A 20,991-nucleotide genomic window follows, 5' to 3' on the forward strand; every position below is an offset into this window, starting at 1 on the left:
GGGTCAAAAAAGTATGCCGGAGGCTACACACGGGGGGATTGTCCGGCGGACTTGAGTTTGCCGGACTTTTCCACCCGCTTGTTTGATCGTGTGTACGCGGCATAAGTGCTACCTGGTCATCTGTCATCTACAAGTATCCCCAGTTACTGCAGGCTTGACAAAAAAGGAGGAATCTATGAAAGGCATTGTCGCCCCCTGGTCTGAAGATACCTGGAGTCAGTGGATGCTGCTTTTTTCCAGCTGACAGAGTGGGTCTTTATTGCAGGCATCAACACAGCACCATGGCTTACCAGCTCTTGCTATTCACAGGAAACAGATACAGGAGGTGGTGCTTGCACTCCTGTATCAGTTGCAGCTGGATTGCTTCACTAAGTCTGCTATTTATTTGATGGAAATAAATGTAAACAAGCTTTTAATGTGGATCCCATACCCTTCTCTTTCTTGCGTCTGTTCAGAACTAGCTGCATTTAACTCATGCTGCATTCATATGACAATGTTTCTATATGCAGCAGGCTCATTGATTTAACATATCCACAGACGAGTGGTCACAGATCTTCCGCCTTCCCACAGACACCTTACACAATATGCAGGATCACATATAGCCCTGTACATGAAACTTTTCTATTGATGGACATGAACTATTTCTTCTGGGATGATATGTAGGCTTCTGTGTGTGTGCTGGTATTCGTTTCATTATTGTTCGTTTTGAACAGTAATTATGCTTAGCACTCCTCAATCGGGCAAATTTAAGATTAGAGGTTTTAATGAATCTGCTTTGTCCGCAATCCATATTGTAGAAAACTTGCTGTGACCCAATAGATATTTTTGTCAACTTTTAGAAATGTCTTATTTACTTTAAAAAAATCATCTTCCCTGAAATAAACTTGCAATATAAGCTATGGAGCCTAAATAACTTGCATGCTACTACAGGCTGCATAGCCTCTAGTCTCCTCAAATCTGATGGTCTGACCTCATATACAGTCATTACATTCTTTACCCAAGAGTGAAGTATGCTACTTCCTTATTTGGTACATCATAGTATATTGATTGACAAGGTAGCATCTTCTTCAAATTCCTCCAGTCTACTGTGAATTATTCAGTGCCAGGGAATTAGTAAAATGGGAGCCTGCATGTCAGAATTGGGAACATGTATGTAAACTTGGAAAGGAATCAAAGGATCCCTTTTACCTGTTTATTTACAAAATGGGGAAGAGGGTTGGTGAAATCAATTTGTGCACTTTGTTGATTTTTCATCTCTAGTAAAACACTCAATGAATGATCAAAAACTTGCTGTGATTGTTAAGGTTCGATTTTTTTTAAAAATAATTATTATACTAAAAATGATATGCAAAACACAAGTGCAATATGTAACTATGGATTAAAGTATCTGTTCACCAATGCCAGAAGTCTGCCAATCAAAATAGGAGAGTTGGGAGTTTTGGAGCTTTTAATTGTTATTGCTGAGTCTTGGCTTCATTCTTCACATGATTGAGCTAATTAATATTTATGGCTATTCTCTAATTTAAGGTGAGAGCCTGAGTTGGCCGCTTCACCTCCTCCACAGCCAATCCAATGAGTGAGGAGGGAGAAGAGCAGAGAGCTCTGAAAACTGAGTTATCAGCAGTGTTCGATCGCTCAGTTCTCATTGCAGCCGGGGGACAGATGCAGCATCAGACCCATACTGCATCCACCTAGGTAAGTATGATTGGGGGGGGGGGGATTCCTTTACTTCTCTAAATAATAAGTGCACATATTTTTTCAGAAAAAATGTAGCATTTATTATTTTTTCCAAATGAGGCCGCAAAGCATTTCACATGTGATTATTTATTTAGTGGATCGCAGATACAATCAGGTCAGGCTCCTGCAGACACTTCCTCTATGGGCTCTTCTGTACGGCTTTTAGGTAGAAAGCTGGAGGAAATGTCAGTGGACTAGTGTTAGGCAAACAGTTAGAGCTGAGCCTGTTTGCTCATTTGGAAAACACTTGAATTTGCGGGTAGCCCGGCCAAGCAACCTACAATGCACTGCGTACTTTACAGTGCTTTCTAGGGCCCTAATTGGATGAAGCCTTGGGTGAAGCCTTGCACCTGACCGCAGCAATTAGCACTGTCAGAGCCCTGATTGGACAAAGTTATGACTTTCTCTAATCACGGCTCAGTGCTCATAGTCCCACCCCACACTATAAAAGGTAACTTGCCATAGAAATCTTTTGCAGTGTGTTGAAGTGGAGATAGATAGAGCGGGGCTCAGTTTTCTAGATAATAACCCCCCCCCCCATCATGTCTGGGAGGCCAACAAGGAGAGGCAGATGTTCCCATACCAATATAAAGGGGCCAGCAACATCTGTGTCCACAGGCAAAGGTGGACGTGGTTCGTTCTTAGGCAGGCACATTTGTCTCTGTTTAGTGATGTTGCCCATGCTATCCAGCAGTGGTGGACTGGCTTACTAAACCATCCTCATCCTCCTTATCCTCTATGACCTAAGCTGACTAGTGCACAGTCCACCGCAGGTACCAGAGTAGCTTATTCTGCCTCCTTGTCCACAACTACTCCTGCCTTGGCCCCAGCATCATGCATGGAGGATCAGCTGAATTTGAACACAGCACCAGTCACTTGCTTCTTGAGGATGCACAGACATTACTTGATTCTGTTGTTGGTTCTGAGGTTGGGGAAGGGAATATCATGAGCCTAAAGAGAGGGGAGAACACTGATAAACAACAAATTGCCAGTCATGTTACCCTAACCACAGTGTATTGCCAAGTTAGCTCCAGTGATGATGAGGATGGAGGGGGATGATGATGATGATGATGATGTTACTGATGTGACTTGGGTGCCAAATAGAGCAGGGGAGAAAAGGGGGAAAAACAACCCCAACAAGGCAAGATGTCCTTCAGAGACAGTCATCATGGAAGAGTAGAGAACGGCCACCCTATTCCATCATATTGTGGAGCTGTTATCTCTCAGCCCACTTCCCAAAGCTCAGATGTGTTAGCTTTTTTAGCACATATGCAGCCGATCGCACCATTGCAATTTGCAACCTCTGCCCCAAGTAGATCAAGCATGGCAAAAACACCAGCCATTTTGGGTACCACATGCTTGACAAGGCATTTAACCTCCCACCACTCAGCCTGTTGGCAAGAACACCTGAAAGCCACACATGGTTACATAGTAGATGAGATTGAAAAAAGACAAGTCCATCAAGTCCAACATATGAGTGTGATTATATGTCAGTATATCCCTGTATGTTGTGGTTGTTCAGGTGTGTCAGGTGTGTCAGGGCTGGCTTAGCCGTTCCTTCTCTGGGCTGGCTGCTCAGCTGTCAGCTAATTGCCAGCTCTCATCTCTCTCCAAAGTTACCCAGCTGTTCCTGATCTTGCTCATCTGACCTGCCTAATTAAAGCTGTCCAGCTCACTTCTTCTCTGCCTTCGCCTTGGTCACATCACAAGAAATCATCTCCTGTGTAAAGACTGGCTTGCTGACATCCCTTCTGGCTCCTTATCCTGTTTGCTGTTGCTCCACTTGGATCCCTGACTTCCGGCCTGTCTGATTATCCAATCTGGTTATTGAACTCTGGACTGGCTAACTACTCGATCCGGTTACTGGACTCTGGCTTGCTTTGACTAGACTTACTCTATTTACCTTTTTATTAGTAAACAAGTGTGATTTAATTGTACTTCTGTCTCGGTCTGATTCATGGTTTCTGACAAGGTGCTTATCTAATAGTTTCTTGCAAACTATCGATACCCCCCCTTGAGACCACTGCCTGTGGAAGGGAATTCCACATCCTTGCCGCTCTTATGCTGCGTACACACGATTGGACATTCCGACAACAAAAGACTGGGATTTTTTCCAAGGGATGTTGGCTCAAGTTTGTCTTGCATACACGCGGTTGCACAAATGTTGTCAGAAATTCCGATCGTCAAGAACACGCTGACGTACAAAACGTACGATGGTACTATAAAGAGGAAGTTAAATAGCTAGTTTGCCACCCTTTGGGCTCCTTCTGCTAATCTCGTGTTATTAGAAATTTGGTGAGAGGCGATTCGCGATTTTCAGCCATGTGCTTTTCAGTTTGTTACTGCTCCTCAGTTTGTGCTTGTGGGTTCTTATCTGTTCTTCAGTGCGTTTAGTAATTTCCCATCTGGTTTTCAGTGCGTATTTTTATATTACGTATTTGATTTTCAGTGCGTTCTGCTAGTTCGTTCTGACCAGCCGACCGTTTTGAAGCCCTATTGCAAGTATGTACTCAACGTACAGTTCATGCTGTGCAAGGGCTTGGTGTTGGGGTTCCTACTTTGATCCAAGTCCAGTCCATGAACAGGCTGACCAATTCTCTCATATGCCTTTGTAGCTGGAGATCCGTGAGAATAATCCTGATGGTTTAGGAATTATCTCCAGATGACAGACCCATTTTTCATCTGTTGGCTTTGCTGTCCCCTTATATTACGAAGCAGGACACCTGCATGTGGGAAGCCATCACTCCCGAGCAGAGGCTAGTCGCTACCTTGCGGTACTTGGGAAGGAGGCTGCAGGACATCAAGTTCTCGACAGGCATCTCCCCCCAGGCTCTGGGGATCATTATTCCAGAGACTAATTCTGCCATCATTCAGGTCCTGCAGAAGGACTATATTAGGGTAAGTTTTATCCTTTAACATCACATTATATGTATTTAAATAACTGTATTTTTAAAATAAATTTGTATTTAAAACTGAACAAGATTTCCTTTGATTTACTGCTTGTCTCCTAGGTTCTCCAAATGGGCTTTTTTTGGCCGTTTTCTACAATAGTTGCAACATAATTTCTTTGATAAACGAGGTGACAATCTCTTATTCAGCTAACTATTATTTATGTTGTGGGCCTGCTACATACACACCTTCTTTTTGTTGTTAATGTATATGATGCATTAATGATAATAATATTCATCATTTTCAGCACCCTGATAATGGCCTGATTTATGCAAATTATAAAGCACTGTGGGTGTTATTTACTAAAGGGAAATCCTCTTTGAACTACAAGTGCACTGCAATGGTGCACTTGAAAGTGCCCTGAAACTGCACTTGTAGTGCAAAGTGGATTTGCCTTTAGGAAATAACCCCCCATTGTCACTGTAAACACCAACTTAAGCAAAAAACTGCTATTGAGCATTGAAAGAAAAAGCCACACATCGTTGAGTTGAATTTTTTTTTTTTTTTGGGACTGTAGAAATATCATTTTTTGTGGTAAACAGGCATGTTTTTCAAAACATAAAACAATACACAACTCAACTTACAAAGTTCAACTTTGATAAATTGAAGGCAATATCAGACATTAGTATATACAAACTGTGTTGATATTGCCTTCATCAGATGAGGTGATATCACCCCTATAAAAGGCAAATTTTGAAGATGCACACAAATTGAGAATCAAAATGGGTATTTCCCTCCTGATCCCATGCCTAAGGTCAACATATGCTTGCTCCCATCATGGGGGATCAATGGACGTGTTTTGGGGGTACAACCCCTTCCTCTCAGCTACTTGCAAGTTGCAAGGAAGGGGTTGCACCCACAAAACGCATACCTTGATATCCTGTGACGGCAGATAGCACATATTGACACACTGGGTACATCTTCAAAATTTGGCTTTCAACATTTGTTTAGAAAAGTTAAAATAAAAATCTAAAAAGTATAAAATGTTGGTGTATTTTATATTCTGCCCAAAACATCAATGATGTTTTTGAGTCTTTTTTCAACATCATTGATGTCTTCCTTGATTTTCTGTAAATCCCGATTGCACACCATGATCTCCCCAATGAGGATCTGGGCACTTGCACTTGTGAAATGAGATTCTTCTTCCACAACATCCACATCACCTAAAATAAAAAAATACACTATGTATTATAAATATGCAGGCATACATCTATTACCTGAAGCAGTGATCTCAGACACTCACCTGTTGTGGTCACTATTTCGCCCACTTCATAAACCTCTCCTTCCTCCACATCCTGAGGTTACAGGTCCAGGGACCCCCAACCTTCTTTAGGAGGTTGGGGGTCCCTGGTGTCCTCTGACTCCCTGATTCTTTTCTCCCCTATGTAAATAAAATAAGGTTATACTTAGCACACAGATATTTGAGGCAACAAATAGGAATATGAAACATTGCTTGGAAGTGTCGTACAGTTGTCTGTTTTGGCCGAGTTCCAAGCTAAAGACATTATTTTTTAGCTTTATTAAAGCTGAATACTTATCTTTTTGGGTAAAGTTTCACACATAGAAACACCCCTAGTATCCACTGGAGCACCTGTGTGGGACACCTTAAAAAGTTTGTTCTGGTGTCCAAAAACTAGTGCGCCTGCGTCCAGATGTGTGAACAGCTGCTGAGTGTCCTCTCCTTAAACTGAATCAAGTTTACATTTCATTCTAGTTACAAACCCATCTAGACAACAATGTACTAAACTTCTTTTATACAAATAGGCCTGAACAAATGTAGTTAACCTGCATCTGCAAAAAACATCGTATTAGTGGGTGAACGAACAATGTTTACAACAAATGGTTACGGCACCCACGAACCTGAAACTTGCCGTTTTAAACTGCACAGCAGTAAAGGAAAGCACATGGAGCAGCACAAACTTAATAAGAAGAATAGGAAAACACAACAAAATACTTACTTTTTTGCAGCACTCTCTTGATTGTTCTGTACTGATCCTGCTCCCTCAATTTGAAGTCCGACCATCATTTCTTCAGTTGATCCTTCAATCGCCATACCCCAAAATTTATCTACAGACTTTTCACAACTTTAGCCATGATTTTGGCCTTTCTGACATTTGGGTTCGGGTATGGTTCATGCTTCCCATCATAGTCGGCCCTCTTCAACATGTCCACCATCTCTACAAAGGACATATTAGAGGCCTTAAATCTCCTCCGGAATTGGGACTTTCGTGGCTCCGGGCTTTCGTCGTTGCTGCTGTCTTCATGCACCTGTAGTCTCTCCACCATGTGCTCTCCCACTGCGCCAAAAGACAAGGAGCGGGGAATAGACTATAAAGAAGGTCAGGGATGGGCGAAGTTTCACGCACGCGCAGTGTATATAAAGCGTAACACGTGTGCGTAGTACTTACAATCTGTGAGTGAAGGACGGAGTAGCGGAGGCACCGATCGTTCTAACAAAGGTACAATTTTAACTTGGGCCATCAGTGGCCTATACTGCTTATAGATTGAGGTCTATATTGGGACAAGATTATGCGAGTTTAGCCCGACATTAGGGTTTGTCTTGTGTTGTGTCTTGCAGAAAAAATGGATTGATTCAACGATCATGAGTTCTTCCCCCAATTCATTGATTTGCACAAAGAGCTGCCCAGTCTGTGGCAGACAAAACACCCCTTTTATAAAAATTGACTAAAGAGGAAGGCAGCACTGGATAAATTGCTGGAATTTGTGAAGCCGCAGACATCAACTATTTGAAGTGCAAAATTGGTGGCACGAGGAGCACTTATAATAGAAAGCACAAGAAGGTCCAGGATTCCCACAGATCAGGAGCAGCAGCTAATGTAAACTTTAATTCATGAAGTATACAAGGTTTACTATAATATATGGGCTCAACATTTTTATGAACTAATGGATATTAGCCCCTTTCCCTTTCCTGTATAATTAAATCAAAGAAAGGCGTTATTCATTATTTATTCATTCATGTCTTCCTGCCTCTTTTCAAAAACTGTCCCATGGACAGTTTTATCGTATAAGCATGACTCTTATACGATACATTATATTAATTTATACATCTTTATGGTCACCTGTGCATTGTGTCGTCGTTGACACCCATACATGCACTTAGGTTGACATACTTATACATCAGATGATAAATTTTTCTCTACATCATCATATTAGGGATAATGCATGGATTTTCACGTTTTTTTGAGACTGAATATTTACATATTTGCACATATACGGCGACTGTTGGTTGTGCTTTAGGTGCGGTGTCTATATCTACATATTTTGATATTTATTTATTTACTGTGTCACTAGTGATACCCCAGTATGCCCTCAAAGCCAACATACCCACATTTATATATATGCAGCGTCGCTTGTGATACCCTAATATGTCCCCAAGATAAACAGACCTATATTTACATTAAAAATTATTTACTTTCCTGGTTGTTACTATTGGGGACTTTGTATGGGTACCCATGTTGACACATGTATAGTCATAGGTTGATTGAGATTCCTATTTTTGGGTCTCTTTCACAATTTTATGTACAGTATTTACATGGTTTATTCTGAGACATTACAAGTAAGTTAGTGTCTGCTTGGGAGTCTTTTGAAAAAAGTCTAAGTGGCTTTCCCCCTTTTCTCCTCAAACTCTGTTTTGTGTCCTCTGCGCTTTTAGACTCCTGTTGGAGTGCCAACTTTATTGCCAGTAAGGGTCCTGCATTCTTTTCTTCTCCCTCTACTTTTCTTTCTTCCTTTTTCTTTTCTTCTTTGTTTGGCTGTTTCCTTTCTTTATAATATCCGTATGTTCTATATAAACAACACCCATGCCCTTATGGATACGGACATTATGAGTTAGTCCGTTTGTTTATATGCCATGCTTTTGAACATATATATACATGCAAATTTTCTAAGCCGGCTATAGGGTATTCACAATATATATATGACTGAGTGGCATTTAGAATGTACAGCCAAGCAACACTGCATTCGATTTAGACTTGCTTTAACGATTAATTATTTTACTTATACTGCGTGTTTTTACAATGTATCATGGAGTTTTTATTCTATGTATAGCAAGGAGTCATATTTTTCATTAATTTATCTGTTTTTCATTATGTATCTACAATCACAGCATGATAAAAGCTTTGTTTATTATTGATGACAGTTTAAGACCGACCAAGATCGATCTGTGTATGAGGGTTTTTGGCCATGGATTGGCGATTAGTTTCAGATTGGTTTGCTTGGAGCATTGGAGCTTCCAGATATGTGAACAATTCATCATAACTACGGTATATCGTTTTTGTATTTACATCACTCCTCTCCACTGACATTTGACAGTTTATATAAATAGTACCCAAAAATTAACCCCGTGAAGAGACGTTTCATCCAACTCCATTGCTAATAAACTCCTTCATATTCTATATATAGAACTTCGTTTTATTATGCTTTCACACAATTTTAGATGAGCATTTCTCAATATTCATATGCATACACTTTTTACTCATTTCTTATTTCTTTCTTTTTTACACACACTCACATTTCACTCATACTCACACTCACCATCCACACTCATATTTTTGTTTCAACTACTTGATATTACATATATTCATTTCACATCCACCCTTCACTTTTCATACACATTTTTCACCCTCTTCATTTTTTTTTTTTTTTTTTACATATATTTTCATTTTCACAGTTTTTGTTTGACACATTTCACATCACATACATTTTTACTCGAAAATTCTTTTTCACATATTCATTTCATCCATTTCTCCTTCTTTCTCATCACTTATTTTGTTTTATTCTAATTTTCAACTTCTACAATTTCACTTTTAATTATTTATTAATTGGGTGTGAGGTTCACATGTGTGGAGACTCCAGGTTAATGAATTACCGGTGGTTACAACCACTTATGCTCTAATTACACTATCACATGATGACACTCATTTAATATATATATGTTTTTTGTTCAGAACAAAGATTAGCTATGAGTAAGTGCTAAATTCAGCGTGAAACGCGTCAGTATTCCTTGTTCTACATTCCCTTTGCTGGTGTGACTTGTATGATGTGAAGTTTTTTTAGTGGAAACAATAAAGGCACAATCTATTTTACCTGATCCGGAGTGCGGCTATCCAGAGTTCTTCTGTTTTTTCCATTTGAGTCAGGTATAGTTGAATCAGGTACATTGTTCAACATATTTCTCAAAATTGTGTGTGATTGATGAACAATAAACTAAAACTATGTCCCTTTTTCATACACAGGAAATCCTCAGCCAGGAGGAGGCTGTAGAAAGTGGAAGCCAGGCAGGGCCAGATTAAGAGCAACATGGGCCTGGGGCTGAGGATTTCGGTGGGCCTTTTTATGGAAATAAATAAAATGAAGATGCAAACATTTTTTGTTAAAACAAATTAAATATTGAATGTGTTTTGATTTTTGTCATTTTTTTACACAAATAGACCTTTTTTTTTTGGTGGTATTTAAACACCACTGGGGGTTTTATTTTTTGCTAAACGTGAAAAAAAGACACGTTTAACCACCTGAGATCCGTGCTATAGTCAAATGACGGCTACAGCGCGGATCTCAATTGCAGGGACTACGTCTATTGACGTCGTCCCCTTTAATGGCTCCCCGCGCGCTCCTGGGAGCGCGCACCGGGGAAAATCTGTGTTGGCCGTGTCCCCTGGACACAGCCAATCATAGATCGTTGTAAACGGCCAATCACAGCGGCCGTTTACAGCGCGATCGCCGCCTCCAATGGGTGATGATCTCAAATGTAAACAAATGAGATCATCTCCCATTGCCGAATCTGTCTCCTCACACAGAGACAGTGTGTGAGGAGAGAGATTCTGTGAGTTACTTTTAACAGTGAAAAATAGTGATATTAGTGCCATCTGTGCCCGCCAGTGCCCATCTGTACCCCTCCAGTGCCCATCTGTACAACGCCTGTGCCCACCTGTGCCCACTTGTGCCCACCTGTGCCATCTGTGCACCATCTGTGCACCATCTGTACACCGTCAGTGCCCGCCAGTGCCCATCTGTGCACCACCAGTGCCCGCCAGTGCCAATCGGTGCCCATCTGTACCATCTGTGCCACCTCAGCAGTGCCCATCTGTGCCACCTCAGCAGTGCCCATCTGTGCCACCTCAGTGCCCATCTGTGCCGCCTCAGCAGTGCCCATCTGTGCCACCTCAGCAGTGCCCATCTGTGCCCATCTGCCGCCTCATCAGTGCACATCTGTGCAATAAATCAGTGCCCATCTGTGCAGCCTCAGCAGTGCCATCTGTGCCGCCTCAGCAGTGCCCATCTGTGCTGCCTCAGCAGTGCCTATCTGTGCCGCCTCAGCAGTGCCCATCTGTGCAATAAATCTGCACATCTGTGCAATAAATCAGTGCACATCTGTGCCGACCCATCAGTGCCCATTTGTGCCGCCTCAACAGCGCCCATCTGTGCCACCTCAACAGCGCCGATCTGTGCCACCTCAACAGTGCACATCTGTACAATCAGTGCACATCTGTGCTGACTCATCAGTGCACATCTGTGCCGACTCATCAGTGCCCATCTGTGCCACCTCATCAGTGCCCATCTGTGCGATCAGTGCCTATCTGTGCTGCCTCATCAGTGCACATCTGTGCCATCAATCAGTGCACATCAGTGCCCATCAGTGCAGGCTTAGCACACACCTGTGCAGTCTCAACACCAGCAACCATGTCTAAAAGAATCTTTTCCGCCGAGGAGGCGTACAAAATTATTTCCATGGCCGACGAGAGCAACAGGGAGCTCTCTTCTTCAGATTCTCATTCAGATTCGGATTCTGAAGCCGACATAAATTATGAGCCAGTCCTCAGTAGTGAAACACTGACTGAATCCGAGGAGGAAGATATCCGGCCCATCAGACAAAGGCGTTCTAGTGAGGCAGTGCTATCCACCAGCACTGAAGTGCCGTCCACCAGCACCGAAGTGCCGTCCACCAGCTCCGTAGTGCCTCGGCAAGAAAGGCCAAGTACCAGTGGGGTGTCATCTCAGCCCCAAAGGGTTAGGAGCCATGCCGGCCTTCCCTATGCCCTTCAGAACCCCTTGTGGCTTCCTCCTAATTCAGGAGAGGCCAATGTTCCCCCTTTCACTGCCCAGCAAGGAGTCCAGGTGGACACGGAGAATTTTACCCCAATAGATTTTTTAAATTTAATTTTTACGGAGGATATGTTGGCGTCAATTGTGGCCCAGTGCAACCTGTATGCACAACAATTTATTTTGCAAAATCCGACATCTTATTATGCCCATCCCTACGAATGGAGAGACCTAACGGTGGAGGAATTCAAGGTTTTTTTAGGCCTCACATTTAACATGGGACTCAACAAAAAAAATCAATTGCGTACCTATTGGTCAACCCACCCCCTCCACCACACACCGCTCTTCTCCGTGGTAATGCCCAGAACCAGGTATCTGATGATCATGAGGTTCTTACATTTCAGCGACAATACCTAGTGCCTTCCACGAAATGACCCAAATTATGACAGGCTTTACAAAATTCGTCCAATACTTCATTATTTTTCACAAACATTTCCCAAATTGTTTACCCCGGACCAACACATATGTGTTGAGTCCCTTATTAAATTTAGCGGTAGGCTTAAAATGAAGCAATTTATGCCCAGCAAAAGGGCCCGCTATGGGGTGAAGGTCTACAAAGCCACAGGGTACACATATTCCTTCATAGTGTACGAAGGGAAGGACACCAAGCTGCAGCCCCCTAATTGTCTGGACTACTTGAGATCCAGCGGGAAAGTTGTTTGGGACCTCATATACCCCTATTGGATAAAGGCTACCACCTGTATGTAGACAACTTCTACACATCTCTGCCCCTGTTCCACAACCTTCACCGGAAGAAGACGCCAGCATGTGGCACCGTAAAAAGGAATCGGAAGGGCTTTCCTCAAAGTCTTGTGAATAAGAAGCTGCGAAAAGGAAAAACCGCAAGTCTGCGAAACAAGGAGATTCTGGCAGTGAAGTGGAGGGACAGAAGGGATGTATATATGTTGTCTTCTATCCACAATAAAACGTTCGTGGAAATCCCCAGAAGGAATGGCCTCGTAAAAAACCCAAAATGCATTTATGAATATAATTTGTTCATGGGGGGAGTCGACTTCAACGACCAAATTATGGAACCATACCTTGCCACAAGACGGACATACCATTGGTACAAAAAAGTAGCAATTTATTTTTTTCAATTGCCCATTTACAATTCCTATGTCATTTACTGCAACTCCACCCAAAACCCCAAACGCTTCTTTGGCTACCAGGAGGAAGTTTTCACTGCCCTTATTTTCCCGAACGGCCCACCAGAAAATATCCGATCAGATGTTGTTAGTCGACTCTCCGAGCGCCACTTTCACAATAAAATCCCTCCCAAACCAACAGGCCAAGGACGTCAAAAAAGATGTAAGGTGTGTACCAGAGCAGGAGTCAGAAAAGACACATCTTATTATTGTGCACAATGTCCTTCCCAACCAGGCCTCTGCATAGGTGACTGTTTTCGCCGTTACCATACTTCAATACATTTTTAGTGAATTATGGTAAACATAATCCTCAGTTCCTGACTTCATACACCTTCACACCCCTTATGCCACTGCCAGCTCTGTAACTGACCCTGGCTTGTTATTCGACCACTCTTATGCCTGCCGATTCTGTACATACCGCTGCCTGATCTGGAACTGACCCTGGACTGTTATTCGACCATGCTTCTGCCTAACGATTCTGTACATACCTCTGCCTGATCTGGAACTGACCCTGGACTGTTATTCGACCATGCTTCTGCCTAACGATTCTGTACGTACCTCTGCCTGATCTGGAACTGGCTTTGGACTGTTTGACCATGATATTTGCCTGCCTCTTGGACTGATCTTGTATTCTGCAACTGGACTAGTGGGATTCAACACAGGGTCTCACATATGTGAGGGGCTCCAGTATAGTTTTTCTGGATGAAGAAAACTATTTTCTTTGTTTTCTTATTCCTAGATTAGGGTCTGGAGACTCGGAGGTTTCAAAGAGATTTGGGAGGGAGAAGCCTCTACCCCTATCTCCATTCTGTCCTGAACGAGGCTCTACTTCTGTCTGCTGCCTGTAGGACTTACTGCCGTCATGCCGCACTGACCACACCACATGGACCTGCCTATTACCAGGACCAATATTTATGGCACTACTGACAATATCTCTGCACTGACCCTGGACTGTATATGGACAGTATCCCTGCCTGCTGCCTGAAAAATTGTGTTCGCTGTTGCTGACCAAGTCCCTGCCTGCTGCCTCGACCAGTAATATCCTCCTGTGGACAACTGCGCTTCTAAAACCACAGGTAATCTTTTCTTTACCCTTTGCTCAGCATAATGTATTTGGGGGTGTAATTCTTGGCATGTGCAGGCTATGTGTCCCTGGAACGCCCGACGGTGTTCCTTGCATGTTGAGCCTCTGTATGTGGCCAGGCTGTGTAAACATCTCACACATGTGGTATTGCCATACTCAGGAGGAGTAGTAGAATGTATTTTGGGGTTTTATTTTTGCTATGTAAATGCTATGTGTTGGAAATATCTTATAAACGGACAACTTTGTGTAAAAAAAAATGCGTTTTAATTTTTTTCCACATTTTCCAAAAACTTCTGGAAAAAATGAACCATTCAAAAGACTCATTATGCCTCATAGATTACACGTTGGGGTGTTAGCTTTCCAAAATGGGGTCATTTTCTGGACGTTTCCATTGTCCTGGTGTTCCAGGGCCTTCAAAACTATAATAGGTGGTTGAGAAATGAGATGTGTAATTTATGCTCCTAGAATGCCTGAAGGTGCTACATCAATATTAGGCCTCTGTATGTGGTCAGGCTGTGTAAAAGTCTCACACATGTGGTATTGTTATACTCAGAAGGAGTAGGAGAATGTATTTTGGGGTGTTATTTTTGCTATGTAAATGCTATGTGTTGGAAATATCTTATAAACGGACAACTTTGTGTAAAAAAAAATGCGTTTTCATTTTTTTCCACATTTTCCAAAAACTTCTGGAAAAAAATGAACCATTCAAAAGACTCATTATGCCTCATAGATTACACGTTGGGGTGTTAGCTTTCCAAAATGGGGTCATTTTCTGGACGTTTCCATTGTCCTGGTGTTCCAGGGCCTTCAAAACTGTAATAGGTGGTTGAGAAATGAGATGTGTAATTTATGCTCCTAGAATGCCTGAAGGTGCTACATCAATATTAGGCCTCTGTATGTGGTCAGGCTGTGTAAAAGTCTCACACATGTGGTATTGTTATACTCAGAAGGAGTAGGAGAATGTATTTTGGGGTGTTATTTTTGCTATGTAAATGCTATGTGTTGGAAATATCTTATAAACGGACAACTTTGTGTAAAAAAAAAAAAATGCGTTTTCATTTTTTTCCACATTTTCCAAAAACTTCTGGAAAAAAAAGAACCATTCAAAAGACTCATTAGGCCTCATAGATTATACGTTGGGGTGTTAGCTTTCCAAAATGGGGTCATTTTCTGGACATTTCCATTGTCCTGGTGTTCCAGGGCCTTCAAAACTGTAATAGGTGATTGAGAAATGAAATGTGTAATTTATGCTCCTAGAATGCCTGAAGGTGCTACTTAAATTTTAGGCCTCTGTATGTGGTCAGGCTGTGTAAAAGTCTCACACATGTGGTATCGTTATACTCAGGAGGAGTAGGAGTATGTATTTTGGGGTGTTATTTGTGGTATGCACATTCCGTGTGGGAGAAATAAGCTATTACAATGACAATTTTGTGAAAAAAAAAAATATATAAATTTTGCAAAGAATTGTGGGAAAAAATGACAACTTCAAATAACTCACCATGCCTCTTACTAAATACATTGGAATGTCTACTTTCCAAAAAGGGGTCATTTGGGGGGCATTTGTACTTTGCTGGCTTGTTAGGGTCTCAAGAATGGAGATAGGCCTTAGTACATCAGATGTGATCTTTTTTTGCAAATCTTTAGGATTTGCACCATAGCTTGTAGATTCTATAAATTTCACACAGATCATATAATATGCAATAATTTGGGTTATTTTTACCAAAGATGTGTAGTAGTATAAATTTTGGCCAAAATTTATGAAGAAAAATTGCTAGTTTGCAAAATTTTATCACAGAAACAAAGAAAAATTATTTTTTTTCAAAATTTTCAGTCTTTTTTCATTTATAGCGCAGAAAATAAAAAACCGAGAGGTGATCAAATACCACCAAAAGAAAGCTCTATTGGTATGAAGAAAAGGACAAAAAAATCATTTGGTTACAGTGTTGCATGACTGAGTAATTGTCATTCAAAGTGTGAGAGCACTGAAAGCTGAAAATTGGTCTGGGCAGGAGGGGGGTTTAAGTGCCCAGTAAGCAAGTGGTTAAAAAAAAATAGTTTGTGATAATATTTTGCCATAAGTAATGTTTATTCTTCACTGATGGGCACAAATGAGGCAGCACTGATGGGCAGTGATAAGGGGGTGCTGATGAGGCTGTACTGATATGGGGCACTGATATGCAGATCATCAGCGATGGGCTATGATGAGCTGCACTGATAGGCAGCAATGATGGGCAATGAAAACTTGCACTGATGAGCTGCACTGATAGGCAGCACTGGTGGGCACTGATGAGCTGCACTAATGGGCACTGATGGGCTCTGATAGGGGTCACTGACAGACAGCACTTATGGGCACTGATAAGGTGGCACTGGTGAGGCAGCACTATTATGCGGCAATGATGGGCACTTATGGGTGGCACTGACACTGATAGGTGGCACTGATAATCTGCACTGATAGGCAGCACTGATGGTAAATGATAGGTGGCACTGATGATCTGCACTGACAGGCAGCACTGATGGTCAATGATAGGTGGCAGTGATAGTCAATGATTGGTGGCACTGATGAACTGCACTAATGGGCACTGATGGGCAGCGCTGATAGGGCTCTGATAGGTGGCACTGCTGTTTAATGATAGGTGGCACTGATGAGCTGGACTAATGGGCTCTGATAGGTGGCACTGACAGACAGCACTTATGGGCACTGATAAGGTGCCACTGGTGAGACAGCACTATTATGTGGCACTGATGGGCACTTATAGGCAGCACTGATGTGTGACACTGACACTGATAGGTGGCACTGATGATCTGCAGTGATAGGCAGCACTGATGGTCAATGATAGGTGGCACTGATGAACTGCAGTAATGGGCACTGATTAAATGCACTAATAGGCACTGACAGGGCTTTGATAGGCGGCACTGACAGGCAGCACTGATGGTCAATGATAAGTTGCACTGATGAGCTGCACTAATGGGCACTGATGGGCAGCACTGATGGGCTCTGATAGGCGGCACTGACAAGCAGGACTTATGGGCACTGACAAGGTGGCACTGATAGGCGGTGCTGATCAGCTGCACTGTTAGGCAGCACTGATAGGTGGCACTGGCACTGCTGAGCTGCAATAATTGGCATTGATAGGTGGCACTGATGAGCTACACTGATAGATGGCACTAGCATTGATTGGATGGCACTGATGAGCTGCATTGATAGGCAGCACTGATAGGAGGCACTAATAGGTGGCACTGATGAGCTGCGCTAATAGGGGGCACTGGCATTGATTGGATGGCACTGATGAGCTGTACTGATAGGTGGCACTGATAGAGGGCACTGGCACTGATAGGTGGCACTGATAGAGGACACTGGCACTGATAGGTGGCACTGGTACTGATTGGTGGCACTGATAGAGGACACTGGCACTGATTGGTGGTACTGATATAGGACACTGGCACTGATAGGTGGCACTGATAGAGGACAATGGCACTGATGGTGGCACTGATATAGGACACTGGCACTGATTGGTGGCACTGATAGAGGACACTGGCACTGATTGGTGGCACTGATAGAGGACACTGGCACTGATTGGTGGCACTGATAGAGGACACTGGCACTGGTTGGTGGCACTGATAGAGGACACTGGTACTGGTTGGTGGCACTGATAGAGGACACTGGCACTGATTGGTGGCATTGATAGAGGACACTGGCACTGATATGTGGCACTGATAGAGGGCACTGGTACTGATTGGCGGCACTGATAGAGGACACTGGCACTGATTGGTTGCACTGATAGAGGACACTGGCACTGATTGGTGGCACTGATAGAGGACACTGGCACTGATAGGTGGCACTGATAGAGGGCACTGGTACTGGCACTGATAGAGGGCACTGGCACTGATGAAATGCACTAAATGGGCACTGATGGGTTGCCTGCACAGTCACCCCCCCCCCCAAAATGTAAGTTAACCACTTCAGCCAATTTAAAAAATAGAACCTATCTGCCTGAGTCTAGCGCCCGTGGCTTACTTGAATTTAATTGTGCTGTCCTCCACTGTGTCCAGGCTGTCCTTATTGCTCCCAGTACCGCCCGGCGCCCGCACAAGAGTGCGTCCAGTCCTTTCCCAGTCAAGCCTCGGGACGCTGGGGAAGGCCTCCGGATGACATCACGCCAGCTGGGACGTCAAGCTCCGCTTACAGGATGCCGAGCAGCCGAGCAGCCGAGCACACGTCGCTCAGCCTCGGCTGCGCACTAGTACTGCCCGCACTGACAGTGTCTGCACTCTGCAATATTATATCCCGGCCATGCCGCATTTAAAATGAAAATGTCATATATGTGTGGGCCTATAAATAATGCAGCTGCCTGGCAATGACAAAGCTATATAGCGGCCGGCGGCCGACGGCCGGGCCGTAGTGATTGAATTATTGTATGTACTTAAATTGTTTGGGCCTATAATACGATGGGGGCCTGGAGCTTAAGCTCCAAATGCCCCTATGTTAATCCGGCCCTGCAGCCAGGAGGTGGCAAGGGAAAGTGGCAGCCAGGAGGTGGCGGGGGTAAGTGGATGCCAGGAGGTGGTGGGGGTAAGTGGCAGCCAGAAAGTGGCCTGGCCCAGTAGCCTGACTGAATCCCAGGTCCCTCTCCTTCACCTTCAAAAAAAAGGCAGAGGAAGGGGAGAAGTGTGGAAGAGTCAGAACTTGGGTTAATTTGGCAGGCTTCTGTGGCCCTCTGAACCCTCACCGGTCTTCTGGAAGCCTATGCCTGCATGGCGGCCAACAAAATGCAGGAAATAGAGGTAGGCCAATGCCTCTTTTGTGAGCAACTGATATATATGGCCCTAAATAAGGGGTTGAGGGGCGAAGTCACAAGCAAAACCCACCTGTGTGAGTTGGACTATCCTCCTCCTCCTCCACCTCCTGCCACAACTCCAACACCAGAGCCACAGCTTGGAAGCAAGTGTGTAAAGAAGACAAGAGAGTGATGGCCTGGGTTCGGTTTGGTCTGGCAAAAGACACAGGCTGTTGTAAGCCCCCAGCCTGGGAACATACATGTCACCTGCTGCTGTTCTTAATCTCTTGTAGTCCTGGAACGGATTGTGCTCCCTATTAAATGGACTCCTCAGGCTCCCAATTTTGCCTGTCAAATAGTTGATGTGTGCCCTGGGGTACAAAGGCTTCGCTAATTTCACCAGTTTATCCAGCTTTGCCTTCCTCTTTATTTTGTTATGACCCCTAATAAATGTATAAATGTATATTTTTTTCTTAAATCATTGGCTATGTGTTATAATTAAAAAAGGTCAGTTTGTGAGTAGGCAGGTACATTTTGAAAAGACAATCTAAAATTAACAAGGGACACCAACACCAACCAATCTCCTTGAGGTTAAAAAATACAAGATAATAATGGTGTTGTGGTAACTTGACACACAAAGAAATAAGAAAGAAATCAGTTTGTCAGAACTCTGTGTGAATGCCATATGCAAAACAACTTCATTATTCTAGCATTATAAAGAAGAAGTGCAAGCACTGCATTGAAAGATTACAAAATTTGCAGCGTGACGAATGTGCTTTCTCCATTATGAACTATTTATGCTAGTTTTACCTGATGGAGCGCTTCCGTCTCATACTTGATTCAGAGCATGCATGGAATTTTGTGCATCGGAATTGTGTACACACGCTCGGAATTTCCGACAACAGATTTTGTTGTCGGAAAATTTGAGATCCAGCTTTTTGTCTGATGGAGCCTACACATAACAAGCTCCCATTGAAAATTTTTTGTCGGAAAATCCGATCGTGTGTACGCAGCATTACAAAAAAGAACCCTCAACTTAGTTTAAGGTTAAACCTCTTTTCTTTTTAATGAGTGGCCACGAGTCTTGGTAAACTTCCTTATACGAAAAAGTTTTATCCCTATTGTGAGTTCACCAGTACGGTATTTGTAAATTGAAATCATATCCCCTCTCAAGTGTCTCTTCTCCAAAGAGAATACGTTCAGTGCTCGCAACCTTTCCTACTAATATCCTCCAGACCCTTTATTAGCTTTGTTGTCCTTCTTTGTACTCGCTCCATTTCCAGTACATCCTTCCTGAGGACTAGTGCCCAGAACTGGACCCCATACTCTAGGTGCAGAGTCTTGTAGAGCGGGAGAATTATCGTTTTATCTCTGGAATGAATCCCCTTTTTAATGCATGCCAATATTCAGTTTGCTTTGTTAGCAGCAGCTTGGCATTGCATCATCTACTAGGACCCCCAGGTCCTTTTGCATCATAAATTGCCCTAGAGGTATATAGATTGCATTCATATTTTTGCCACCCAAATGCATTATTTTAAATTTTTTTACATTGAACCTCATTTACCATGAAGTTGCACACCCCATTAACTTGTAGATCTTTTTGCAAGGTTTCCACATCCTGCGGAGAAGTTATTGCCCTGCTTAGCTTAGTATCATCCGCAAATACAGAGATTGAACTGTCATCCCATCCTCCAGGTTGTTTCTAAACAGGATTGGTCCCAGCACAGAACCCTAGGGGACCCCACTACCCACCCCTGACCATTCTGAGTACTCCCCATTTGTCACCACCCTCTGAACTTGCCCTTGTAGCCAGTTTTCAATCCATGTACAGTGCCTTGCGAAAGTATTCGGCCCCCTTGAACTTTTCAACCTTTTGCCACATTTCAGGCTTCAAACATAAAGATATTAAATTCAAATTTTTTGTGAAGAATCACCAACAAGTGGGACACAATTGTGAAGTGGAATGAAATTTATTGGATTTTTGAAACTTTTTTAACTAATAAAAAAATGAAAAGTGGGGGCGTGCAAAATTATTTGGCCCCCTTGCGTTAATACTTTGTAGAGCCACCTTTTGCTGCGATTACAGCTGCAAGTCGCTTGGGGTATGTCTCTATCAGTTTTGCACATCGAGAGACTGAAATTCTTGCCCATTCTTCCTTGCAAAACAGCTTGAGCTCAGTGA

Source organism: Lithobates pipiens, unplaced genomic scaffold, assembly GCF_037356315.1.
Source record: "Lithobates pipiens isolate NorthernLeopardFrog02 unplaced genomic scaffold, aLitPip1_a1.2 Scaffold_30, whole genome shotgun sequence".
NCBI lineage: Eukaryota > Metazoa > Chordata > Amphibia > Anura > Ranidae > Lithobates > Lithobates pipiens.